Source organism: Neodiprion pinetum, chromosome 2, assembly GCF_021155775.2.
Source record: "Neodiprion pinetum isolate iyNeoPine1 chromosome 2, iyNeoPine1.2, whole genome shotgun sequence".
NCBI classification, from domain to species: Eukaryota; Metazoa; Arthropoda; class Insecta; order Hymenoptera; family Diprionidae; genus Neodiprion; species Neodiprion pinetum.
Window position 1 is genome coordinate 32,817,669 of NC_060233.1, and position 26,152 is coordinate 32,843,820.

At 44.2% G+C, this 26,152-nt stretch overlaps 1 protein-coding gene across 2 annotated transcripts in view; it reads right to left on the minus strand.

Moving 5' to 3' along the window:
* The window catches only part of LOC124213138 (leucine-rich repeat and immunoglobulin-like domain containing-NOGO receptor-interacting protein 4), a 236,524-nt gene that overhangs the window by 73,962 nt on the left and 136,410 nt on the right, over positions 1-26,152 (minus strand). For both annotated transcript variants that reach the window (XM_069133335.1, XM_046614082.2), the window contains one exon: positions 18,556-18,612. The gene's annotated coding sequence lies outside the window, so the exon portion shown is untranslated. The remainder of the gene's footprint in view (positions 1-18,555; positions 18,613-26,152) is intronic.

Here is a 26,152-nt window from a genome sequence, read left to right on the forward strand (position 1 = left end):
CTTCCACCTTCGTATCCGCACCGAGGAGGTTCAAGCTCCGAAAAAGCACTTGGATCCCGTACCGATGGCTATATATGTATACGTGCCGTATACGTATGTTTGCCGAGTGTTTTTCAGCCTCTAATCTATCTGTAAACGGTGATTCTTTTCCTTCTCTCCGTTTCGCCTATTAATGGGCAGGTTTCAACGGTTCAACCGAGATAAACGATGCAGCTGCTCGCTCGAGCAGATCCTGGCACGAATAGGATGGGAAACCACCCCCCCCCCCCCCCCCCCCCGCGTGTGGTTCGACTCGGTGAAAGCTCAGGCTTTGGTAGTTACGTTAGTTACGTAGAGCAAGGGCGGTGTGTTGTTGTGAAACGATTAACATTATACCGTGATAAATGATATCCTAAGCCCAGGCTGCGCTTAGGTACTCCTAAAATACAGCGCGGGGTACAACAAACGAATATCATCACTAATAACAGTGATGATAATTGTACGCCGTGTGATGTTATATACAGCTTGTGTACAGTGGTCACAAGTCGTCGCTCCTTACGGGAGGAGGGAAGGAACAAATTGTAAGAAGACGACGAGTAGAAACGTAAGAACAAAAAAATAGTGAAACGAGACGGCGGGAAAATACTCGGAGCGAACGATCGCGCGAGTGTGAGAGGAGGACAGGGGCAAGGGGGGAGGGGGGATATAATATATAATACAACTCGGCTCTGTAAAGTGATACGGAAATTTGTCTCCCTTTTTGTTAGCACAGTGGGCGACTCGTGTGGCGTATACGATTATTAGGATTCCAACCAGCTCGAGTATCTCGTTCAGGCGTCGACGTCAGGGGTCCAAGGATAACATCGGAGAGACAGGTTCCGGGAGACTCGCAAGTCGTAGCAGGAACCGAAATTCGGCAACGAAAAGGAAGCCCTCGCACCCCGTGACCCGGGTGCCGATACCACATGACCCTCCGGCATATTCGGGTCACTTCAGAACTCGGGAACCCTTTGCTCGCGAGGAATTCCTACCGAATTAGACTAATGAACGAGACAAATTCATTAACTCTTCAAACTTCCGGAACCTTTCCCACACCCTCGGTGTATACAGCGCTTTCGGCACGGAGGCTGCCTGAGATCAAACCTGAATTTCGGCTCAGGCGCCTCTGGCAAACTCGGTGTACACCTTGTACGATTTGTCAACTCGTTTGATGCAAGAGCTATTTTTGTTTGAATTTCAGCCCGTTCTCTGTAAAGTTCTTGTGAAAAATTATGAGAGTTAAAAAGTAATCGTTTGATAACGAATTACAACTGATTTCTCAGTTCGCACGACCAATTTTCAAAGTCGAAAGACGAGAAGAATTATTCCCGATTATTGAAAGGTTGTCCGTTAATCGCGGTTCGATCCGGTATCATTTCCAGGCTTCGTTGGATGAACCTTTGAAGAGAAAACATCCAGACTTTTCAAGCTTCGTTCGAGACCCTTTTCAGAGATCAACGTCTTCTCGAGAATTCCGGCACCGTTCGCATATCCATTCGGCAGGTCCTTGCGTCGATTTTAACCTGACAGCGTATTTATAATATTCCGCCAAATCGACCGTCAACGATTTACAGCTTTGGGCTGCTTTGGACTGCGATCACAAGTCGGCACAATCTAATCCGCAACTTTTCTTTCGACCACTTTCACTCGGACCACCCTCGTACAGATGTCGTCGTCGACTGTTCGTCATTGAAGCTGTGTGTAGCTGAATTGTCCGAGTATGTAAATCGATCCGTTCGTCAGGTGCACACGTTCGATTTCTCCGGGCGATCATAACCGACTTCTGTCACTTCAGGTGAGACGCAAAGTCACCCCGACGTCTCGTGACGAGATATGCGAATTCTGTAGACGTTGTACAGCTGGTTCTGATACCCGAGACCAGCCAGTCAGCCAAGCAAACGGAGCGTCAGGAGGCAGGAGGCAGGAGGCAAGAGTGTCGCCAGCACGTGACACGGAGGCAACACGCTTCGTTGACTTTCTGACAAACGTCAGCCACAGTTCGTAGTCGGGACCGTCTCTGGTTATATCTAGTTATTGAAAAAAGGTTCCGGTGGTACGGGAACTTTGCTTTCACTTCAGCGATCGCTTGCCTGAAAGCTCGCCGCCGTTAAAGCTCCTGTTATTTGCGTCCCGGGGTTTTTCGTGGGCCAAAAACTGAGGAGAGGAAGCGGTGGGGAGGCCGAAAGCGGATTTTAAAAACAATAAGTAAAAAAAAAAAAAAAGAAAAATAAAAATTTGACGACACCTGGGTTAATTAAGCCTGTGGGATGTACGCGTGGGCAGGAATACGTACCTACATGCCGTGGGTATTTCGGAAGAATTGAAAGAGATGTAATTTTAAGTAGCTCGGAGTTGATTCATGGAATACAGAATGAAAACGTGCGGTGAAGAGAATCAGGTAGGTAGGTAGGTAGGTATATTGTATAACTCGTTGTAGTTAACAAGGAGCTGCCTGCAGCGGCGTCGCATACAAAGTAATTTACATAAATTCTTTACGGCTTGAGTTTCGGGGCTGCGCAAGCAGCAGGCAGCAGAAATTAGAAAATCGTATACATGCGATGGCGTTACGTGAGAGGGATTTAATTGCTTTGTGGTTTATTCCTCCCGCTGTGAATCTATCTAATTTATCACGACACATCATAATTGGCCGCACAGCACAGAGTCTGTGCAGACCGTAGGAATCGTTAAACCTGATTTCGAAATTAATGAATAATACCTCAAACTTTATTTGCCTATTAAACAAATTTCAGCTCCCACATACATCCCCCGATTCCTTTTTCAGAAATTCTCAGTGCCTTCTGTTACATGTAATAATATAAAGGTTGACAGTTTTTTGAAGAAATTGTACACGTCGGCCGAAAAGAGTTATTGTATAAATTAGACTCTTGGAAGATTCTGCTGTAGGAACGTAGGTAGGTTGAAAGACTGTATGGGAAAAGATTTTACCTAATCCGCCGTTCATTTTTTGAACGAGCAAAGCGGGGGAAAATGTTACGCCGACGCGTAAGAAACCGTCAAACATGTTTCAACGCGTACGAATTCACTCTGGTAATTTCTATACCGCCGTTACACACTCGCATGTGTGTCCAGTCTCTGGGCGACATCGCAGCTTACGCAGATAGTATTACTGAGTTATGGAACGTCGCGAGATAAGCTACGTCGCTCTTTGCTGTATAAGTAATTCCCGTGGAAATGGAGTCGCTTAATCGCAACTGTAGCTCGTTTCGCTGGACGTTGTTACTCCCATTAAAGAAACGGATGCTGTCTAAAGAGAGGAAAGGTAAAAACAGGGAGACCGAGACGAGAAGAATAAAACAAGACTCAACGTTGTCACGTTTTACGGATACAAACGATTGCCGTTTACCCAAGCTCAACTGTAAATTGACGAAGGATACAACCGAGGCCATACGTTATATAAAAAAGAGAGGAGATTCCAACTTCTGTTTGCCTCGTAAAATACCACAGGGTGAAATATTACGGGCGATGCGTTAACGCGCAACGTAATGAGCAAATTGCATCCGAAGAACTTTAACGGTAATTTATTGTTAATCAAGAGTACGGCAGCTGCAATTGTGCCGGTAGTTGAAATTAATTTGCGTTAAAGATAATAATCGGCCCCGCAGTGTAGGGAGGTTTAACACAAATTACCAACTCGGGACGCAAGTGTCGTGCGAAAGTGCAGATTAGATATATATGTACATTGTACATGCTAACGTTTACCGCACACCGGCTGACGATTCCTTTATTTGTCGCAATTATGCAGCTACGCGCTCAAGACTCTTCGAAAAATTACCTGCTGCACCGTCGACGCGTGCAGACGGCAAAGTGAAAGGCTTGCGAAGGTAGTTTCTTACCGAAGACGTGACGAAGCGACAGAAAAGAAACCACAGAGAGGTAGAGAGAGAAGATAGGTAAAAAAGTACTTGGAGCTATGACGATAAATATACAAACTGCAATGATGAATCGCGTTTCGTTGTTCAATTGATTTTAGGTTGAGAAATTTTCTACACGTAACATATTTGCGTGCCGATTGTAATCCAAGGATTGATGGACAGAAGTTCGATCTACTCTATGTATTTTGAATTCTGAAATTTGTACAGCAGACAATTTGAGAAATGCCACATTCATTGAATTCCGGTCAAGTTGCAAAGCCTCTGAGAATTGATCGAATAATTTTCAAGGTTCCGTCAGTTCGAAATAGTGTCCCGGATGAGGAATGGTCCGACCGCGGGTTCGTCGGTCGCGAATAATCCTCATTATTCTGCGGGTTGTCGATTGCGAGGGAGTCGCAATATCATCACTGCAAGGCAGTAGGTCTCGGGGGCAATTGAGTCTATAGACTCTATAGAGCACAGACCGATGTAACCTAGGCCGGCTATAGAATATGGAGGAAGCTATAGACGGGGTGGCAGCCTTAGTGGCGAGTAACACGTAGGACAGTGTATATAAGCTGGGTAGCGACTGGGAAGGAACCGTTAAAGAGGACGCGATCGATTGGATCGGTAATTACCCGAATTGCCCTAGCTCAGAGGCGCGCCAAGGCGAGAAGGGTGTCGCGGGTTCGGGTTCGAGTGATCGAAAAGAGTCGCTGCGACGATGGTTCACCTGCATTTACCGCGGTGGTGACAATTTCCCGAAGGGAGGGGCGAGGGGGGGGATAAACGCGACAGAACCGTTTATCAAATGGACGAGGGAAGATTCTCCTCCAGTATATCCTTCTTCTTCTTCTTCTTCTTCTTTTTCTTGGTCTTCTGCTCCCTTTCGTATGCCCGGTTTTTCCTCGCCGGACAATCAAAAGGCGAGTGGTGCAGGGACGACGTCGGCAATAATTCAGAGGGGCGAGACGGCCAGCATGAACTGCCTTTCGGCTTTGGGTTGACTCAGGTCCAGTTAAGGTCGGATTTGCTCGAGCCCCTGGAGCGGCGGGGTGGCCGCTCCTTGGAGGACGGTGGATATATATCAGAGAAGACCGAGGGCTGATCAAGAGTGATTGGTAATCACCTGGTTGGGCAACCCTCATATCACGCCAATAAGCTTTTGCAACTCCTGAATTTCATGCCGGCTTGACCTCTTACCTCGCGGATGAGGAACTCGTCCTCCTAAAAGTATTTCTTGCCTACGGATACACGCGATGCTCTGAATACACACACACAAACACACACACACACACACACAACTTCGAGCTGAGACGACGGATAAAGCGTATCAAAGTCCTCCTCGAACCGAGACAAATTACATCAAGCAATTTTTCCCTTCCTAACCACGCCGCGGATCTTTTCAGGCCCAATAAACAGCGTCATCTATACTCCTAATTCGGCTTTATAAGTATCGTCGTGTAATGAACACCGAAAAATGTACAGCCTTCCAATTTTCTCGGCATCTCCTTGTTGCTTGTTGGATTCATTGAAATTTTTCCCTTGCGCGGTAAACGCGGTATCAATGTTTTGCCTTTTGTGTTAAACAAAATTTTACTGTTATAGCTGTCTGAATAAACGTTTAAGACGAAATAAGAAATTAAAGAATGTTGAGAACAACGTAAGGACGAATTTCTCATCAATTCTTTTCCACTGTTGTTCAAGTTGTTTCTTTTACCGTCATATTTTCTTACACGCGTGAATTGGAGAAGAAGGAATAAAAAAAATTGTCGTATGGATTATTTAGGGGCGATATTCTCGAACGATGACAGCCTCGCAAGGTTTTATTACGTGATGGATCGTCGAGTCACGTTTACCTACGATGGAATTTATCATGGTGTAGAATAAACCGTGCCTGTTATTTGCAGGAATGTTATTTATTTATTTGTCGTTGTCATTTGCTTTTGTTTCATTCATTTATTTGTTCGTTTATTTTTTGCCCCGTTTCTACGGATAGCAAAGGGGTTGAGAATCTTGGGAATTGGAAGACTGGCGCGTATAAGTAAAATAATACGATCCGTTATTTACCGTGCGTAAAAAAGTGATGAGAAATTTTTTCCTGCTAGGTGTAGTAGAGGTACCTCGTTGAAATTACGTCTGGAAGGATATAAATGCGTGTATATCTTCGTAGAGTGGCATGCGTGCGCCCAATCTCATTCTCGAACACTTCTACCCAAATAGGCATACGTAAAAGTATGTTATATCGTAGGTTATACCTATGCACGGTGTATGCGATATAACGGACTACACTTACTATGTGCCGTGAAATTGATAGCTGCTTTCCGAAACGAAACGAGGATCTGTATACCTACTTGCAACAGCTACCGCAGACCAGCCGGTGTGTGTGTCTCTCCTTGTTATTACGATCATCCATACTTTCACCCTGATAAAAAATTCCGCCCAATATACCTAATGCCGCACTTAGATTACGTCCAGATCGCGGTCGGCACATACCTGCGAGACTTTCAATTCCTCCCATTTTTTTTCCAACGTATCACGCGTTTAACCCCTGCAGGTTGGGTCGCAAAAAATATCCACACCCTTTATATAAAGAATCACCCACCCACCGGCGTGTACGCCGGGTCATTATTTCCGCGGGAGTCGCGTTAGACGCCGCATGCACCGGTGAGAGTTTGCTTCTCTGAGCAGTGAAATATTTCATGAGAATAAAAGAATGAAAGAGCTACATACTCCGTACCGCCGCGCTGCACACTCCCTGATGCCCTTCACTCAGTCTCTTCGCTCTTATTCCGCATACGTACGAGGGTGGATGGGTAAACACCCGCGCCTTGCTCCGCGGGACTCGCGGGAAAGAGAAGGAGATCATCGTACCTTTGTTTCGTTTTTCGGTGAATATCTACCCGGGTTCTGTGCGCTCTATAATTTTTCATTCGCTTACACCGCACTGCAGCTGCAGGCGGCATTTCCCGACATCTCGGGACGTGAAAATCTCGCTTACGAAGGTTTGATATATCTAAAATTAATTTATTATTGGAATGCGCTTGATTAACTTTTCAAATTTTATGCCGCTCGTGGTTTAAATTTGAGGGATGACTTTGGCTTCGCTACGGTACGGGGCGAAAGTTTTCTTCGTTGATGGATAGGAGGGAAAGGAGACAGTGGGAGAGGAGAAGGGATGGAAGGACCGACGGACGGACGGAAGAAAGGAAGGAACGACGTAATCAGGTGCCTGTCGCCTACCAAGGAAATATTAATGCCGGCAAATTGCAGGCAATAAGATTGAAAGTAGCTTAGAATAGCTGCGATGCTCAACGCTCGAATATCCTTGTTGTATTTTTAGATCTTCTTCTTTATTTTTTCCGAAATCCATATGAATATAAGCGACGACGGCGAGTGGAACGAAAACTTTCAGACTTGAGACGAATATATATTTTTTTTTTTTCAAATCGCGGACTGAAGCCGATGTAGGGACTGGAAATTTTTCACTCTAATTGAAGGTGAAATCTAGAGCTGTAAAGGTGGCGGGGAAATTTGTAGCGAAGAAAAATCGAACGTGACCGATTTGCCGATATCCGCATACAAGTCGGAGTTTGGCGAAGAATTAGCATAAAATATGGGGGAAAAATCGGGTAGGAAATTCCCGTTAGCATAAACGCGAGGTTCGAGGGTGTCAGGGAAAGGAAAACTCATTTTCAAAAACGGCCCTTATAGGGTAGGCAAGTATATTACACCATGGCGGAGTAAACGACACCTCAACTTATTCGCGCGAGTTCCCAAAGAGTCGCGACGAGACTTTACGCGGGGGAGGGAATTGCAGGGTGGCATAAATCCGCGGATCCTCGAGAGCCATCGAAAGCAGTCGAAAGCCGAAATTCTCCTCACTTTGCTATCGCGAAAATGTATTTCCGACTGCAGGCACAGGTTATACCTACGTCCGAGGGTTTGTTTTATTTTTTATTCTCCTTCTTTTCTTAGAGAACACGAAAATATAAGAGTGAATCGTACTGTAAACGAAGAAACGAAAATAAATACAGAAACGAAAAAACGACTGACTTTTATTGCTTTACAATGTCACCATATATATATACGTATACACGTATATCCATGCTATAAAAGTTTCCCGGTTTTTGGTGAGGTCACATTCGCCCGTCGAGGGTGTGACGCGACGTAAGGGCTGAAGTGGAAAAATGTGGAGAGAAAGAAGGATGAAGAAAAAGAATAAAAAAATAAAGAAAACAACGGAGAAAAATCGTAAAAAGTGAATTACGCGTCTGATTTCAGGACGTGACTTTATTACTCCGAGAGTAATACAAATTTAAAACTTTTCATGAGCTGAGATGTAGGAGTGAAGAGAAGGGTAGGTTACCTGGTATGTGCTCTAACCTGCTAGACGCGTCACTCCTTTCTTATTTCTTGCTCTTACCCTTATCTGACATCAATATTAAACACTTGAACTCAAGGTATATTAGAATACGAAAGTTACAAAACTTGTTTGTTCACTGCGTTTATATGTATACATGGCTAATCAGATAATTGACCCTTCGTCAAAATGGGACTAAATTGGTGTGACAAATGTTTGTTGTACCGCTCTAGGTATATTCATTTATCTCCAGGGGATACGTGATTTTTACTTAATTCTACGGATTTTGATTTTGAATCACGTTCGGTCAAGTCAAATAAGACAGGACTTTGGCAGATTGGTCACGTAAAGTACACGCGGGAAAAACTCTTCCCCCCCTCCCCCTACAGATGCCCCAAGTTGGCAGATGTAAATTCACACCTCAGTGATAATAAGCCAACCTGAACAAACCGCAAAGTGCATTATTCAAACAATCCGCGCGAAAGAAGGCTGGGTGATTTTTCTTTTCTTCGCTTTTATTCTTGTTCTCGAGTCTCGTTTTACTCCCCTTATCGCAGTATAAAAAACATTCGGCAAGACGTATTTCTAATTACGAAGACCTCCGTTCTTCCACTCATACTTTTATTATCCGGTGTACATACACACCTACTACTGTGATATTAGGGTTTTACGAGATCCACCGAAGACCCGAAGGTTATTCGAGAGGCTGTACCGGTAAACCTACCGAGGATATGTGACGCGGAACCGTTAGTTGAGAACGCCTTATCTACCCCAAATATAGAGAAACTGGTAGTCATAAAAAGTGTTGGACACTAAAAAAACGAAGGCTGCGCTAACCGATAAGATCGATATAACGAAGCGAAACGTGAAGTCTTCACTCTGCTATCTGTCTCTTCCTCTCGCTCTGTTTCACAGATAAGTGGGTAAATAATTGCACCAATTTGTTAGTATAATTTCATTAGTTCGAGATATCGGAGCTACAACTACGGAAGAACCAAGCGAGAGGCTTCTTCGTCGGTGAAGGAATTTCTTAACTCACCACAGCATCGCGAGCTTTCAAGTGGCTCGTAAAAATATAAAATTTAAGTTTCAAGTGTCCTTCTATCGCTTGAAACCTATTATTATTGGTACCCCGGTTAATTATTCACTGGTTTATATTATATCTACTTCTCGGCTAGGACGAGTTGTAAAGTAGAGAACAGTTTTTCCTTACAACATATACTTTACAGCATCTGGTATCTCTGAAGTTTTACGAGATGCAATTAAAAATGAACTGACAGAATCCAAGCGATATTTTCGCCTTCGGTCAAAATTTCAGCATTCAAATCAACGAAGTAAATTCAGAAATATTATCGCTAAACGTTATAAGATTAGCGAGTTATATTTTACGTAAACCTGTTTACTGATACAGAGTAATCGAATCGTTACGTATATTGATTTTATGTTCCAAACGATTGGGAGAAAGAACACGTCTGATGATTCAATGACCAAAACGTGCGTTGAAATTTAAAAATTTTCAATTGCTTTGTCTGAAAAAGACGAAATTACAAAGATAATTCCGTTTCATTGTCAACAACTAAACTGAATGAAAAATGGAATCTTTGTTGAATTCGTTTAAATCGTGTCTGTCATCCAGAAGAATGAAAATTCATCTCTACATAAATTATTCGTTTTTATAAAACCGCAATTGCAAACAAATAATTGCACTGGCGATACATATTACGAATAGTAGAATTATCCGGATAGCTTTATTTCGAAAGAATTTTATTATTTGACGTAACCTGAGGTATATGGACATTATTCACACGAATGCGTGATGTTTATACCGCTCTCCGCATGACAAAAAGGCACAAAACCAAAAGCGGGTATATAATATTCCATAAATAACTGGCTGAGCTTCAAACGAATTTACATTCGCATAGTCTCGGCTCGCCTCGTTCTGTGCGAAGAGACTAGTGTTACCATTGCCCGTCATACCTATGTATTCATAAAAAAGACGTAACTGGGTCACTTCTCTTTGCTGCGTCCCCAGATGTGGCCAGGACGAGAGTGAACATCGCCACAAGTACGATTAACAAGAAAGCTACCGCGAACATATATTCGCTGAGATGATGCAATGACGCCAGAAGTCATCGCCTAAATAACATCGAGCGCTCGAAGTCCATGTAAAGTCATTCGAAGTCGCTTGTACTTCAATTTCTAATCACACGATCGCTGCACGGTGCAAAAGTGTATACCTGTTTCATCTTTCAATTAATATCAATTGTCACTCGAAATCACATTTCTCACCGTGCGCGACGTGACGGGACATCCGGGTTTGGGGAGAATTTGTTTCAATAATTTCAAGTAACGGTAAAAAGGTGACAAAGCACTGAAAAATTCCTGCGTATTTCGCGAAGTCCCTTGAGGATAACTTGTTGCATAAACAGTGCTACTTGTTCGACCGTAAAAACGTTGTCGATCGTTTGGCGCAGCCGGTGAAACACGGCGAGGTTGAAGAAAAAAATGGTTATTACGACGAAGTTGAGAACCCTGCGAAGAGTTTCAGCGGACCGAGGGAGAGAAAGCGCCCTTTGCGCTTTGCTCGGTACCCAGCCACCGTCATCATATCTGATGCCTGAATAATTGATGCGACGAAACAGACCCCTGATGGTCACATCCGTCACGTGCGGATGTAAATATCCCGTCCTTCGACCCGCGGCAGCCGACCTCTGCCCTGCCATTCCATTTACTCCCCGTTCCTTTATTCCCGGATCAAAGCAGGCGCTCGGGGTTCGGGCTTCTCTTGCCGATTTATAGACTCATTGATCCCTCGTTGCGTGCCAAAGCACATAGCCAACCGGCCCGCTAGGCTAGTCACTGTTACAACTGCCCATCCAGGCACACCTCCGATTTCTCCGTTCCTAGGGCTGATCCCTGAATGCCGGCTTGTCCAAGGCCAGAAGCTACGACCACGCATTGATCCACTCCTCGTGCAGGAACGTTCTATTTACCAACTCTGCAAGCCACCTTGACCCGCGGGTCGCCGAATCTCGAGATACCGAGGAACGAGGTGTGGGTATAAAGAGAGGGAAAAAGATGTGCCGGTTTCCAAATTTTCCTGACCATCGATACTCCCCGTTAACAAATTAATTACCTCGACGCAGAGTGCCGAGGAATTCGACTGGCGTAACCTGCACTTGACGCATCAATCACTGCACTCGGTAGGTGCCTGCGTGTATTCGTGCCGCGAGATCGCGGCGATAAGGAGTGAATAATGCAAGCTCGGAGCTTCGATTCTTGATCACGCGTCAGTTGGCGCATGCGCGAACATCGGCGGTGTTATCGACGGAGCAATCTTGGTTCTAGACACGCTACATCGATCATACAACAGTCACAACTCTGGTGCAATGGTTTTGTGCAGCGTTCGAGCATGAGACGTACTATTTCTAACAATAAGTACCGCTTGGCACGTAGTCCGAAAGAGAATTATAAATTTGAATAGCGAACAAGACAGCGACGCCCCCGCGTTTGAAATAATTTTAAATCCTACGCCGCGCAATCCTCTTAACGATACCGAGAATTTTTTTGGCGCAAGTGTGAGGCGTGTACGATAATGAGAGAGAGAGAGAGAGAGAGGGAGAGAGAGAGTTCGCGCGTGATCCGATCGAGTAAAACATTTGCTATTTATTTATTAACGGTTTATCTAGGGGTAGCAAACAAGCCTGAACGGCACGTATGCTGCGCTCAACGTTGAGCCCCTGCAGGAACAACGGCTCACTATTGTGTTTGTGTTGTGCCGATAATTATGCCAGGTTTTATTGGATTTTCCTCGCGAAATACGCTTCACGTATTGGACAACTGTCCGGATTTTAATGCATTTCGCAAACTCTCCCGGCCCTCGGTTGTTTTTAATTCTTGTTCTCTATGCGCGACAAACAAAATCCGTTGTATCCTATTCGGGACAATGCGCTCAATCGATCGACAGTTCATACCTGTTTATCCCACTTCAACAATTGTAAATATATACCGTGCGCATTATCGAATCAGGACGAATCTGATCGGAAGAGAATATTTGTTCAATATCTCTTTTCATCGTCGAAAATTACGTATCCCTCGACGATTTTTTTTTTTTTTTTAAGAAGATACAAACTGTTTTTTTTTTCACTATCAGGGAGTAAATGGCGAATTTTTCTTTTTTAAAAGAGCGCAAAAGTACTGTAAAATTAGACAGGTTCGCAAATTTGTCCCGAACGAACTTATTGCTGGCGAAAAATTACCATATCTATACCCACCATATGCATATCGACATAGTGAAATACTTTTGAAGCTGCTTCATTCAGTGGTAGATGAGAATGTAGATTGTATACACATGTAGAAAATTGCGAGGAAAGGCGAGTACATCCAGACACGTACCTTAAAAGGACTCGTACCCGAACACTCGGTATAACGCGTATAAATAAAAACCTTTTGAGTACGCAGATTTGAATCGGGCCATTTTTCCCGCCCCGCCTCCTCCTCGCTTTTTATCATCCATTTTTGCACTCAGCTAGCACAGCACTCTTCCAGATCCGGTTCGGCGCCGCGCCGCGGCGAGCGGACCGAGAAGACCGTTAGATTATGGGTGTATCCACCAGCGCTGATGTACTCTCGTGTGCTTATTTGGCGTGTAAGAATTTTTCGTTCCCCGAGAATTGCGACAGAGACGAAGATACATGGATGTAAAGAGGTAGCTGGGAAAATTCAATTCCGTCCTGCCGTGGCTCGGATGCAAAAGTGAAAAAAATTTGAATGTCAAATAAATTTTTGAATATCTTATAATAATTTGTTTGAAACACATTCACCGCGCGGATTATAATAATTCCAAACCTCGGTCCGCGTCTTTTCAGCCACAGCGAGCCTCTCCTTGTTCGTTGATTTCCCATGCGCATTAATTATCAAACGTATTCCACTTTTTTACGGAATAAAAATAAAACTGTTGTTTTTCATTTCAATTTCCTTTCTTTTTTTTTTGCTCTCTCTCTCTTTCTCTCCGATGAATAATCATGAAATCTCGCTCACTCGGTTGCAGGTCGCAGCCTCAGCTGCAGGGATCCCCGTATCCAGATCGTCGATTCTGATCTATGCGGCGTTGTCGATCAAACCGAGCCAGTTCGATCAATCTGATTGCAAATTCGAAAAATAATAAAATTTTTCCCCGTGATTCGTGGCGATGAAATTGAATATCGTCACAAAGGTTTCTTCATTTTCCACATCAACGATTATGCGCATATTTTTCAACCTCTATTCTCAAATAAAACACCGCCTTCCGTGCGTTAAACTTTTCGACGTATCTATAAGCGGTATTGTATTAATTACACGCGATTTAACAACGTATAGTTGATGCGCCAAATTGGGCGTCACCGTTTTCGATTGATTAAACTATTTTACGTGGGTATTGTGTATGTATACACATGTGTACAACGTACATGGAAGGTGAAACAGGTATATACAGGAGAATTGGACTGTATTCAATCGATCTCTCGGCCAATTTGTCTCCGTAGTGAAGTACGACCTGACAGGGCGAGATCCCGGTCGTTATATGCACGAAAGCACAGCCACAACAAACTGTGCATACAGTCGGAGGCAGGCCTCCGTTATCCACCAGACACAACCATGCGTAGGCACTTGCACAGATACAGGGCAGACACGATAACGTTGGTTCGTGCATTCGGGCCGCGATTGTAACAGTGACCGTTGAAATTGAGGCACCTCTTCGCGTTTTTCAGCCTTCCTTTACCCGCAGACACGGTATACGGAAACATACCGTTCGCGATTAACTCCGGGGTAAATCCTGCAGGAAATTACAGTCGACGAGGGTTGAAACAAAGGTCGGTGAGGAGGGAGCGAGGTAGCCCGATTGTTAAATGGAATAAAAACAGATCGAACCCAGTGGTCGTTTCTTAGTTAACTTTTAATTTTTTTCACCAAATTAAAGAAGTTGTGAGAAAATTTCTCCAAGAAATTTAAAAGACGTTTAATTTTCGCGAGGAATAGTGCATATATTCGTAGATAAATTGCTGACCGTTGTTATCGACTTCTTTTTGTAAAAGCGCGATTTTGCGTACTTCAATTTTTGGAATACGTATATCTATACATGTTGCGTACCTACATGGTTTTTATCTTTATTCCATCCAACCGGAGACTCGCCGGCGCGCTGTAGCCGGCTGCATTTGTAACGGATAGGAACCTACCTATACCTATATTTTTATACATGAGTACGGTTGAAAGCTTTTCGCGAGGCGGGCCAAACTATAAACGAAAATGAAATGTAAAAAAATAATCCGGACGAGTGCTCAGCCGATAATGGCGGGAGATGAATTAATCCGTGCTAACAATTACCCGAGGATAGATAGCTCCGCTGTAACAGCGGCGCTATCACACGCAAATAACTATATCTTCAGGCTACGAATGCGTCGGGAAAATTTCACGCAAATATTTAATTGATTGCAATTGACGTGGATTTAGATGAAATTGTTTCTAAAATCGAACGCGTACACTTTATCGGAATGATTTCAAATAATACATGGGTACTATTAATCATCCAAACTTTGTTTCAGAACAGACAATCTATTTTCGAGGGCCATAATCGATCGGTAAACAAAATTTTTTGTCAGCACTGCACGTGTCCGATAAATATTAACTTGGCAATTTATTCGATATTGGCCGTCGCGTGATTGTATCGAAAAAGAGTATAGAAAATTACGTTTCAAGCATGCTTCGAACATCCCTGGCATTCTCAGTTCGAAGATACCGGTTTGATGTCGGGTAATTAGTTCAGCCGGACGAGGCCTGTGCAGAGAACAGGCGATAATGCGTGCAGATAGGGAACGGAGGGTGGCTGGCTGCTGGTAGGTGCAGGGAGTGCAAACGCGGCGAATGTATACACGAAGAAAATATGGGCAGAGGTGAACGGTGAACGGTGAACGGTTGGCACTGGTCAGCACTGCGGTCGGGCCTGTAAGGTTTGAGCTTAATTACGCGCCAGGCTAATTGGATGCTAATTACGCGCAGTGACACCCGTCAAAATGGATTCCCTGATTGACCCGGGCTGCAGGGCCCGTGTGATAGTAATTAAAGGCTGCTTAATTAGTTCATTGATGGTGATACCGAGTCTAATCGGGCTTCGAGAGAAGGTAGATGGAATTGTAATAGTAGGAAAATAGTAAAATAGTAAAATAGGACAGGGGGTGGAGAACTGGAATTGTCGATTGATAGAAGGATCAGAATATCGAATTTTCACAGACGCGAGAATCTTATTAATAAAATTCAAAATTGTGGAAAGTTCAGAAAAAGAAGGCAAAAATTCGATATTGTGGTCCTTCGATTCTTTCATCTTTCTATATTTTTACTCCCACCTTAAAATAGGAATACAGATAGAGAAAGAGCAGAAACTAGGCAAAGCCATGTTCGGGTCTTCTAGTCTAGTATTATTATTATTATTATTATTATTATTATTATTACTATTATTATTATTATTTCTATTATTATACCGAGTTTCGAAGCCTGGAGCGGGAGACTTTTTGCGATTTCAATTAATTTCTTCCGCTTGGTTTCGCCTCTTTTTCCCTTACCGTTGTCATTTTCTTCTTCGTCATTCTGTCAAAGGCACTCGATAAGCCGCGGATTGCCCGCGGAGGATGCACATCGCGGAGCTATAACAGCTTTCACAACTATTTAATAAAAACTAAACTATATCACTGACCCCGTGCTCCCCTCCGTTTCTGCACTCGACGCGGTTGTTCTTTCTTTCCGTACGGGGTGACCTGAGAGCAGTTTCCAACTTTTTCATCAGTGTACGATCAAGACCCGCCAGCAGCTTCAACAGACGCTAAGTTCAATGGAGAACCCGTCGGGGACCCGGCGGATTTTTTAAACCTCTCAGCGTACATTCTTCGCGATATTTTTACTTTTCACACGATAAGGTTCTCGATTAATTCGAAACTCAATCCCCACCTCGATGCATTCACGCGACGTGAATTCATTTCGCTACACTCTTTTTGCAATTTCGAAATATGAAATGTAACAACGGGCACTGATTGACCGTCATGTTCAATGTCTCGGTGGAAATTTACCTGTGGAGTGATCCGGGCTGATCTGAAACTCGGCTGGTGGTCATTCGATTTTACCACCATTTTTGACGAGGCCGTTCAAGCTGCACCAAACATTTCAACGGTTCGATTTGTTAACTATTAACGCGAGAATCGATCTCGATGTTATCTCAACATTCGCATAGAACGTCATTCATATCCGGTGAGCAAATATTACGTAGTAAAAATACATCAACTACCCCAAACGTGTACCGGAGAATAACCGCAGATTACGTCTTTGACGCGAGCATTCATTGAGCAAAACAAGTAAAGTGCAAAAAATTAGCTACACCTAACTCATCTTTTATCGAATAAAATTTCACATCGATGTTTTCTCAGGTAAAACTTGACGATCTTGGAATTTTCTCACGAAGTATCTCACGTATTCGAATCTCTATCGTCCCTAAGATTTTCAGGCATAATTGACCGTGAGATGTCTAGAATAATTTGACCTCGGTCAGTGATCTAGCGCAGGGTAAGCGCACCACTCGTTGTTATTCTTACAAAATTCTGACCGATCCAACAAAGTGACTTTCAATCTTACCGATCAGTCAATTCCTAAGGAAGTTTCGGAGATGAAGTTTTAGAACACTTGATTATGCGACATCGTTGCATTTCCAACTCCTCGGGTGGTTGGCCATTGTTGTTTATATGCATGTATATACGCATGGGGCAGAGAGACACGGACGATAATACGCGCGTTGTCGAGATAGAATTCCTTGACGACCGATCATCTCGAGAACGACGTGGCTTCGAGTCCGTCCCTCGGTCCCTCGGCCGCCAGATATCTCGGTCGACTCGTCGTGTCAGAGATTCAAGAACACGCGAGACGCGTTCTCCCCGATGTTCGAACGGATTGCGATGCATGCCGGACGACTGCAGGCAGTATTCGACAGAGGTGAAAGTCTGGGGAGCTGCGGCGAGAAGCGTGCAGGTACGAATGCCGATCATCGCCGTTCCTCGTCTCGTCATTTCACCCCTTGACAGACGACCGCCGCACGATTTATTACTAGAAATTTACGACCGATTTCGGCCTTTCATCGATTATAACCGTCAGGTGTAGGCGGATGTTCCGAACTCTGTCACGAAATTTCATTCCGATCTAATGTTTTTTTCGTCAAGCGACGGAGAAGACGAGACGATGAATAAATACCCGCTCACTCGATTATCCCTGCCGTTATATCACGCATAGTTCAAATATACGAAACATTTTTAAAGAAGAATATCATTTACACGGTATACGCGAGGTGTTTGCCAAATTTTTACACAATTTTATCAGCGACATCTGAATTGCTACGATATGGAAGACAGAGAATCAAGTTACGAAACTCGAGTTTGATAAGATATTGTATTGTTGTGAAATTTAATTTTCGTGGGAATTTTGGCGAAGAATTTTCATCTCGCGGTGGTAGAAGGCGAGTAGGTGTATCTCGGCTTTCATCGGTCGCTTCTACGATCATGCCTGCAAGCCGGTATGACTCCCGGGTACGTTGCGCATCACGATGATCACCGCGGTGCTTATACGCGATTCACCCGAGAAATATGCCGCATTGGTTTGCGCTCCCCGGATGCGGCGAGAAACTCGTTTCAATCTTTAGTCACTCCGACTCCTCGTCGTCGAGGGCCATGAGTCATTCCGTCAGGACTGCGGATGCTGGCGGCTATAAAAACCTACCGCATCTTCCTTCTCTCTTCCTTCCTCCCCGTCTCCTTCCCTTTATTACCATTATTCTTTTTTTTTTCGATCCCTCTCTCTCCTCGTCTCTTCTCACACACTCGGCTCTCCTTTTCTAGCCTCTTTACGAAATCCTGCACGGTCATCCTGAGAAAGGAGCGCCGATAGACCAACGAAATATCGGATTGTTCGGTCGTAGAGAAAACGAAGGAATAGAAATTTGAAAAAATAATAAAACGGCAGAGTAAAAAGTCAAAATCTTAACGCGGGCGACGAAATAATATTCGGTAATTGCGCAGCGCGGCGCGGGGATAAAAGGACTTTGGCTGAGTGGCGCATGGGCCTCGGTACAAAGGGCGCTAATTCCGTGGCTCTAGCCTCTGTGACGTAGGAACAAACGGCCACCCCGTGGGACCCGCTCCACCCTCTTTCTTTCAAGTACCAAAGGTGAATAGAAGGAGAAGGAGAGGATGAAAAAATATTATCTGCACGTCATGCAGGAATTATTGAAAGACTCACCATGTCCTTTAGCGGCGATCAGAGAAGAAAGGTTCCTACCTCCAGGGCGGCGGTCACCTGAGAAAAGAAAATTAATCGACGTTAGTCACCCGAAAGGAATGCCGTGAGCGATAGGGAAGGACCAACATCAATTACATCGCCAGAAATCGATGGTTATAATCAAATGTTTCGGTGTTCAAAAACGTTTCTACGAAAAGTATTTTGAAAAATTCCATCTTCGTATATTCAATTACAATTATTCACGAATAAATCACATCAGACAAGATATTACAAGATATAGAATACTAGAGGTATTTTCTTTTCTTTGTTATCTTATACCCAAGGAAGATAAAAAGTGGCAACCGTTATGTGAGGTTCAAGCCTTGTTGTTAGAGTTTAACGCTTTGCGTACAGCAGAAAATCCGAGAGGAAAATGCGGGGATGAGGAGAACGAGGAGGAGGAGGAGGAGGAGGAAGGGAATGTAGGTATGCATAAGCCTTGTGACTACGCAAGGAAAGTCCTTGTTATCGATATTACCGGCCTAGGTGCCGAGACCGCCGTGCAAACCTTGGGTGCGGGGAAACTTTGTAAACAAGAGGATTTATCTCCTTTCGGGATGTCCGCCCGCACCTGAGGGCCCAGCTTTACACAGACAGGAGAGGGTGCCTGTCGGTCTGCCAGGAATAACGCTCCTTTCAAACACGCCATGTTCTTACTTATTTATAACAACCTCGCGGCTAACAATAACCAAAGACTGTTTGTTTCGGAATAGAAGAGCGAGCAGACGGTCCGGAGCGCAGATTTCAGTCTTATTCTCTCCTCGTTGCTTCAATTCATCAAAAACAATTCTCGTCAGTGTCGGATGTGCGGATAGAATGTAATTGCAAAAGTGAAGAAAGCAGCCTTACATTCTCGTCGTCGGCGAAAATCACGAGGCGTCGTAAAATCATAATTCGATCAAAATTTATTGTTATTATTGAATAATTTCAAAATTCAAAATCATAACACAGAGGGTTAAAGCCGTTGCTACTTCGATATCAATTGCGAATCCTCTTCGTAGAAGGGTTAGACATACTTATCCTCAGTGTTAAAAAATTGCTGAATGAAACTATTCCGAATCGCGATACTTCAAAAATCGGAGCTTTGCGCAGAAAGACCCAAGTCGGCTTTCCAAGAAGAAATGTAGCAATATATTACCGACACATCTCGAAGCTCGTGGATGTAGATACACTGCCCAATACCGTCGAGTATCTACGTCAAAGTGACGTTCGCTAGCTCGAGCTTCTGCAAGCTCTTCGATGGAAAAATAAGAATCTGCTGAGATATTGTGCGAATAGGAAAAGGCGAGGCAAATTTAGGCCGTTACGCTCCCTCTCGTCGTATATCGGTGATGTTAAGGTGGAGATTCACGTGTGTTACGTACATTTCAAATGGGAATGAAAAGAAGCTTCGCGGAGATGAGGATACGCCACGGTTTCCTGACCACAGGTGTATTTCGCATAAGCATACGCAAACAGCCGAATTCGTTAAAGGCGATAAAACGCGACCACGAATAAATAAAGGAATAAAACTTCTTCCGCAATTTAAAAACATGACAACATTGTTTCGGCGCAACGTTTCAGCTTGACGAAATTTTCCTTCGAATATACATGTATAACTCATATGACATACATATAGGCATACGGAATAGTTGTCTATGGCAGTTGTATAATATAGGTAACAACGACTCTGCGGTAAGCACAAAGGAAGAGCAGACAGAAGATAATGAACGCATAAATAGGGAGAAAAAGAGCGACAGCGGAGGGAAAAAATATGCAGAAGCAATTTTAACGGGTCATTGGTTAAAGTATATTTGCGGCGAGGCCGTATCGCTTGATTAGCGACTAATTAATCGGACGTTTGAAATAACGTAGCGTAAAATCGGAGCCACTGCGGATCGGATTGTCACGGTGACGTAATTGTTTAATTACACAAACATAATGCGTATTATAACACCGCGGTGCGCAGGAGCGCGAAGCTATACGGTTTCGTAAAATGGTATTCGGAGCTAATACAGCCACAACCCATTTTGCGCGGTAGCGCAACGATTTGCAACATAATATTTTCATTAGCTGAAAAAACTTTACCCCACGCGTGTCGAAGAATAATTTTACCACAAGAAGATGCCGACATTTTGAAACGGATCGTTGCAGTGATTCGGTAGTTTAAAAAACCCTCTATTCTCTTGAAAAGATCGAGGAAAGGTCACGCCGAGAAAATACCTTGAAAAGTTCAACCCAATCGGTTGAACAACTTTTACAAAAATCCTAATCGAAGTTTGAAGAAGGAACGAAACTTACCTCGAAGTTTTTTTTAAAAATGTTTTACAGTGAAGTAGAACCACGCGACTGTTTTATTGATCACAAATTTACATTTATCGCAGGATTACCTTGAAACCAAGTTGTGCAATTTTGATTGCAAAAATCCGTCTACTCCGGGACGTAAAGTTCCTGGTCTGCTCCGAGGTGGTTTTGAGTTTAACGACCCGCCAAAATGAACAGGATGATAACCGAGGCTACGATCTTCGACGCGAAGCGAAGATTACAAATCGCTGTACGTTAGCTGCATGCTTGCCCTGCACCACCGTCTGGTCAACGAGATCAACGAACCAGACTTCGCGGTCCGCGAAGGAGCTACGAGCCGACATGACACTCGGAATTCTGGCGAGTCACGGGGCAGAAAATTGTGTGGCAAGATATATATATATATATATGTATATACATTATAAATGTATACGCTAATCCTGAGGTGTACTCAGAGATAGCGAACCTTTGGAAAAATTTAAATCCCGGGTCGGTTATCTGCGGCGATGAACTTGTCGAAAACAAAAAAGAGGAAGAGAAATGAAGAGAAAAAAAAAAAACAAGAAAAAAAAGATTCCGCAGAAGCGATCAGTTCATTTCGGCTAAACATAAGCGGCTCCGAGTCCAGACTGGCAATAAAAGCCGCGGCACACGGGACGCTGCGTGATGATCGACCGACGAATACGGCTCGTCCTCTAGCTTGGTGCAATTATTGACCGTATGCATCGGCGGAACGGATTTCGGCCGTCAAAGAGCGGCAGTAAATTTCCAACTGGAACTCGCACACCGCGATTCCGTGGGACCGTATCCCGCCCTCCTCCTCCACTTTCGCCTGCCCCCCCCCCCCCCCCCCCCCCCGCCGCCCACCCCCGGGTGGTAAACAAATTTTCGCGATATTTTCCCGGTTGAAGTACCCGCCAAGCCGTAGCCGTCGACGCGATGCTGGATCGGACGAGTTTACATGCCCAGGCAAGCCGGCTGATACGCACCGCGATTAAACGAAGAGCGAAATTGGTTTCCTGATATCAAAAGCCGCCGGAAATCAGCACGGCTGCAGTCTGGTGCAATACGGCACGGATTTCACCCGCTCGTGGAGTCGGTATTTGGGGGGGTGGGATTGGGGGCGGAATGAGGAGCGGCTGATGATCAGTCCGAAAGCACGATCCAGGCTGCCAATATCCGAAGGCAAACACGAAGGAGGGTAGTTACGGTTAGCCCGGGAGACTGTTTGATCGCGTCTGCGCGAGGTGGAAAGAAAACGCAATATTTGATTGCGAGAATTGTCTCTTGGTGAAAAAGTCACGAACCCGGGCGTCTCGCGAAAATCAATTCGCTGTGCAACAATGAAGCTCAGTCTTCGCCTCGTTCGGTCGGATTCAGTTTTTCCATTTCAATTCCTTTGCTGACCGTCGGGCATTGCGTTCGAGCGCGATGAATCGGTGCATCGCTGCAGCCGGGATGGATTTCCGGCTCTCGTTTGAAAGGAATATAATCATCTACCGACCATGAGACGGATGAACGGCATGTGTAACGGTGGAATGAAGCCACGATCGAGATGCAATTTACTTCAATTAAATATCGAGGACTACGAATTCAACGGGCTGTGACTGGGCGGGCAGTGGCCACAGATTGGCCGGCTCTTTAATATTCATGCCGGCAATTATCCTAAACAAACATTACCAGCTCCAGCGGGAAACCGGATTCGTTAAGGGATTTGCGCCCATGCAAGCTGACCATCGTCCGACATCCCCGTAGCGTCTTTTAGTGCTTGAAACAGCGGTGACTGGCCGTGTTGAAAATTCAATGAGGACTACATTTGTAATTCCACTCACGGCGGGATCGGACGACAAATATTAGTTTCGTTCGCTCTTTACGAGAGTCGAGAAAAATATCCGAGAAGAGAACGTCTTTTCTATAAATTTTATTTTACACCTGCTCGCGTGTAATAGGACGGGATCGAAATATAAAAGACGGGGAAATGGGATTGTAAAATTTCTTGATACGTAAACTTGACTGCATAATGTTGAACTCACAGCGTGGACACGAATCGGGTGAAAACAGCTGGAGAACAGGGAAGAGGGAAGGGAATGGGTGAAAAATTGGAGACATTAACATTCGAGTCTTGAGAGACTCGGCGTTTTTAATTCGCACCTGCCGCTCGTCTTGGAGTCGGTGGCGCGCCGGCAATTATCTTTACTCTCAACAATTCGCGATGAGCTTGGAATTAACTTGAGAGCGTTTTCGCGAAATTACCCGAGTTTCAATTACCAGCTGTGGCCTCTAAAATCTCGATGAGCTGGATATTAAATTCGCGAAAATTCCCGGTGCAGGGCGGATCGACGAAGAATGGATAGTGAAAGTAATCGATCCGGCGTTTCTCTTTCTTTTGCTCACCTACGAAGTCAAGCCAAAAGAAAACTTGTTATTATCTTGACACCTGAAATACCGGAGAGCTTCAACCCTTTGAGAGTTCGTTAATAGGAAGGGGATCGTCGGGTATCGAGGTTAAATCAAGCCTGGACTGATCCAGGGCGGCGAAGCGGAGAAAAACTGATGGGGTCAGGGTAGGGAGAGAGGGTCTCGTATAAGTTTGTTATTATACGAATGAATTAAAGACTGCGGCGAGGTCTCAGCGTCTACCCGATGATTGCAATTCGGGTTGGCGTTCGCCGAGGCGGAGGCTCGACCCAATTATCTGGATTCCGGATCAAAATATAATTAATTTTCAGCGCCAAGGGATAATGGTCAGTGCCGAAATTATATTAATCAATCTAAACTGAACATGCGGCGAACCGTTAAGAAGATGAATTCGAAATTGTACCAGAACAGCTTATTTCCCACGAATGAACTTCGATTTTACCATAAATTCGATGAATCTGGAATAGGTCTGTTGGATTTTTCAATAATTTTTGTTTCTCGCTTGAATTTTATTTCCAAAATTCGACGTAAGAACGGCCAGCTTGCGACGAAACAAGGAAATACGAGCCCTCGGCTTGATCAAAACAAAGTTTGAATATTTATCAGGAGATTCCCTGCGAGTAATTGTTCTGTCTGAGGTCTTGATTTGGTATTTAAATGTGGAACTGCGGCGTGCGATTTAACCTAGAGTGGATTTCCACGGAGCTGCCGCAGCCGCCATGTTTCTGCTGCTAAAGCGAGGCAAAACAAGTTCTTTAATTGAAAATCCAACGCGGAGTGCCGGCTGATGCGAATCCTCGCGCAGAATTCTTTTCCACCATAACTTCCTGATTCCAGGACACGTGGAGCCTGGATTCTGCGCCCCGCTGTTCGAGCGGTGGTTTATTCTTAGCTTTTTCTTTTCAATCCATGCCACGCGTTTTTATGCTCCATCGAATTGTGTGTTCCTCGTGAAAAAGTTCCCGTCTTCTGTACACGGTCTTTTCAGGACTAAGGACTAAGGACTTTTAAGTGACCGCGCTTCAAAGTTTCCAGACCATTTCTTTGATCGAAATCCTTGATATGTATTTTTCGTGCTTCTGAAACTCAGAAGGGGCGCGGAAACGAAAGTAATAATAACAACATCGATAATGATGATGATAATATACTTAAAGAAAAGGTAAGAAAAAACATCGCGTTTTTCCTCAAGGGCAGAGAAGCAAATACCGGAGCCCAAGTTGAGGGAGACGCGCCGCAACGATTCAAGAATATTAAACGACCTAACAGCTCCGGAATTCGCATCCCGAGATGGATGTGCACGAAAGAAAGAGAGAAGAAGGGCGAAAAATTGTACGAGAGAAGGAAATGAACGCAGAAAAATTTGTGAAAAAAATTTATCTCAAAGGAATTTAACCCACGTAATTCGCATCTAAGTGAAATAATACAGTGACTCGAAAATGTCAATCAAACTGTATTTATGTAACAAATTGTTATAAAAAAAAAAAACAAAAAAAAAATACTCCAACAGATTTTACTCCGAAAAAACTTTGATACTGAATCAAGTTACATTTCAACATCGCGATGTTCTCATACACGCGTAATGGAGAGAAAGTGAGACTGTAAAATCCTTTGGGGACTAATTTAATTCCTCGAGTCTCCAACGAGAATATCCAATTTTAAGACGAGAAGAGAAATGCATGGTGAGAAACAAACCGGAAGTGAGTGTCGAGGAAAATTGCAAAAATCTGCCGTCGGTGTCGTCTGGTTTCATTCGAGCGGGGGACAGAGCTGAGATGGAAGGGGAGGGTTGGCTGAGATGAATAATTCAGGTTGTAGTGTTTGCCTTATTTATCAGTACCCGACTTCACCTCGCTTTGTCCCGGAGCTGCACACCGTGCACAGAAGCACGGAGCTAGCGTCTCGTTCTTCTCGGCCGAACCGCGTTTCCTTCTTCTCTTCTCCGCAGGTACCGTCTGCCAGCCAAGGTAAATATCTGCGAGCGTGGAAGACCGGAGAGAGCAAAGTATGTAGGTTGGTAGAAGCTACAAGGTATAAGGCGAGCTACTCGCGAAAGAAACGATAATAAGATTTCGCGGGAGGAAAACAATACGTGTATACGTTGTGTACTTTGCAGGTAAGGAAGAAACGGGAGAGACCGAAGAGTCGGATGGCTGAAGATTTTTCATGGTCGTTGATTCTTTTTTTTTTTTTTGCAACTAAAGACACAACGCCTGACGCGTTGCAACGAAAAACTTGTACCCCGGGACGAGATACGGTTTGCGGAGTAAATGTCAGATTCTAATTATTTTTCGAATATACGAAAATATATTCAGAGATAAAAAGAACTGACAATGAAAATAGTTACGTAAAATGGTCAAAGAATTTTAGGCATTTCTTCCAGGGCAAGAATTTGGATGGAAATATGGTTTCGAATAAATTCCACATACCAAAACTTACCAAAAATTTGCAAAATGACGGAACGAATGTATGCCGACCGAATCGTAACAAGAACACAGCGCAACAATAAAAATTGGTGCTTGAATGAGAATGATAATGTCGCGAGGAGAATGAGGAATGGGATTCCGTTGCGGCTGTTGGCGGCGCGACGATGCGATGGGGTTTTACACCTGTCCTGCACCTGTCGTTTTGGAACGGCACACGTCACAGAATGCGCTTCGGCACGTGCCTGGATAACCCCGTGTAGGTATTACTGTCTGGGTATTCTCGTCTCGAAATTTTTTTTTTACGATCACCGTTCGCCGTGTGCTCTGTTCGGGTATCGTATTTTGGACCGATCGAACATAGCCATGCTGTTGGCGTGAAAATTTTTAATGAATACGCGTTATGCAGTCGTAGGCAAGGTGGTGTAATCCATCCC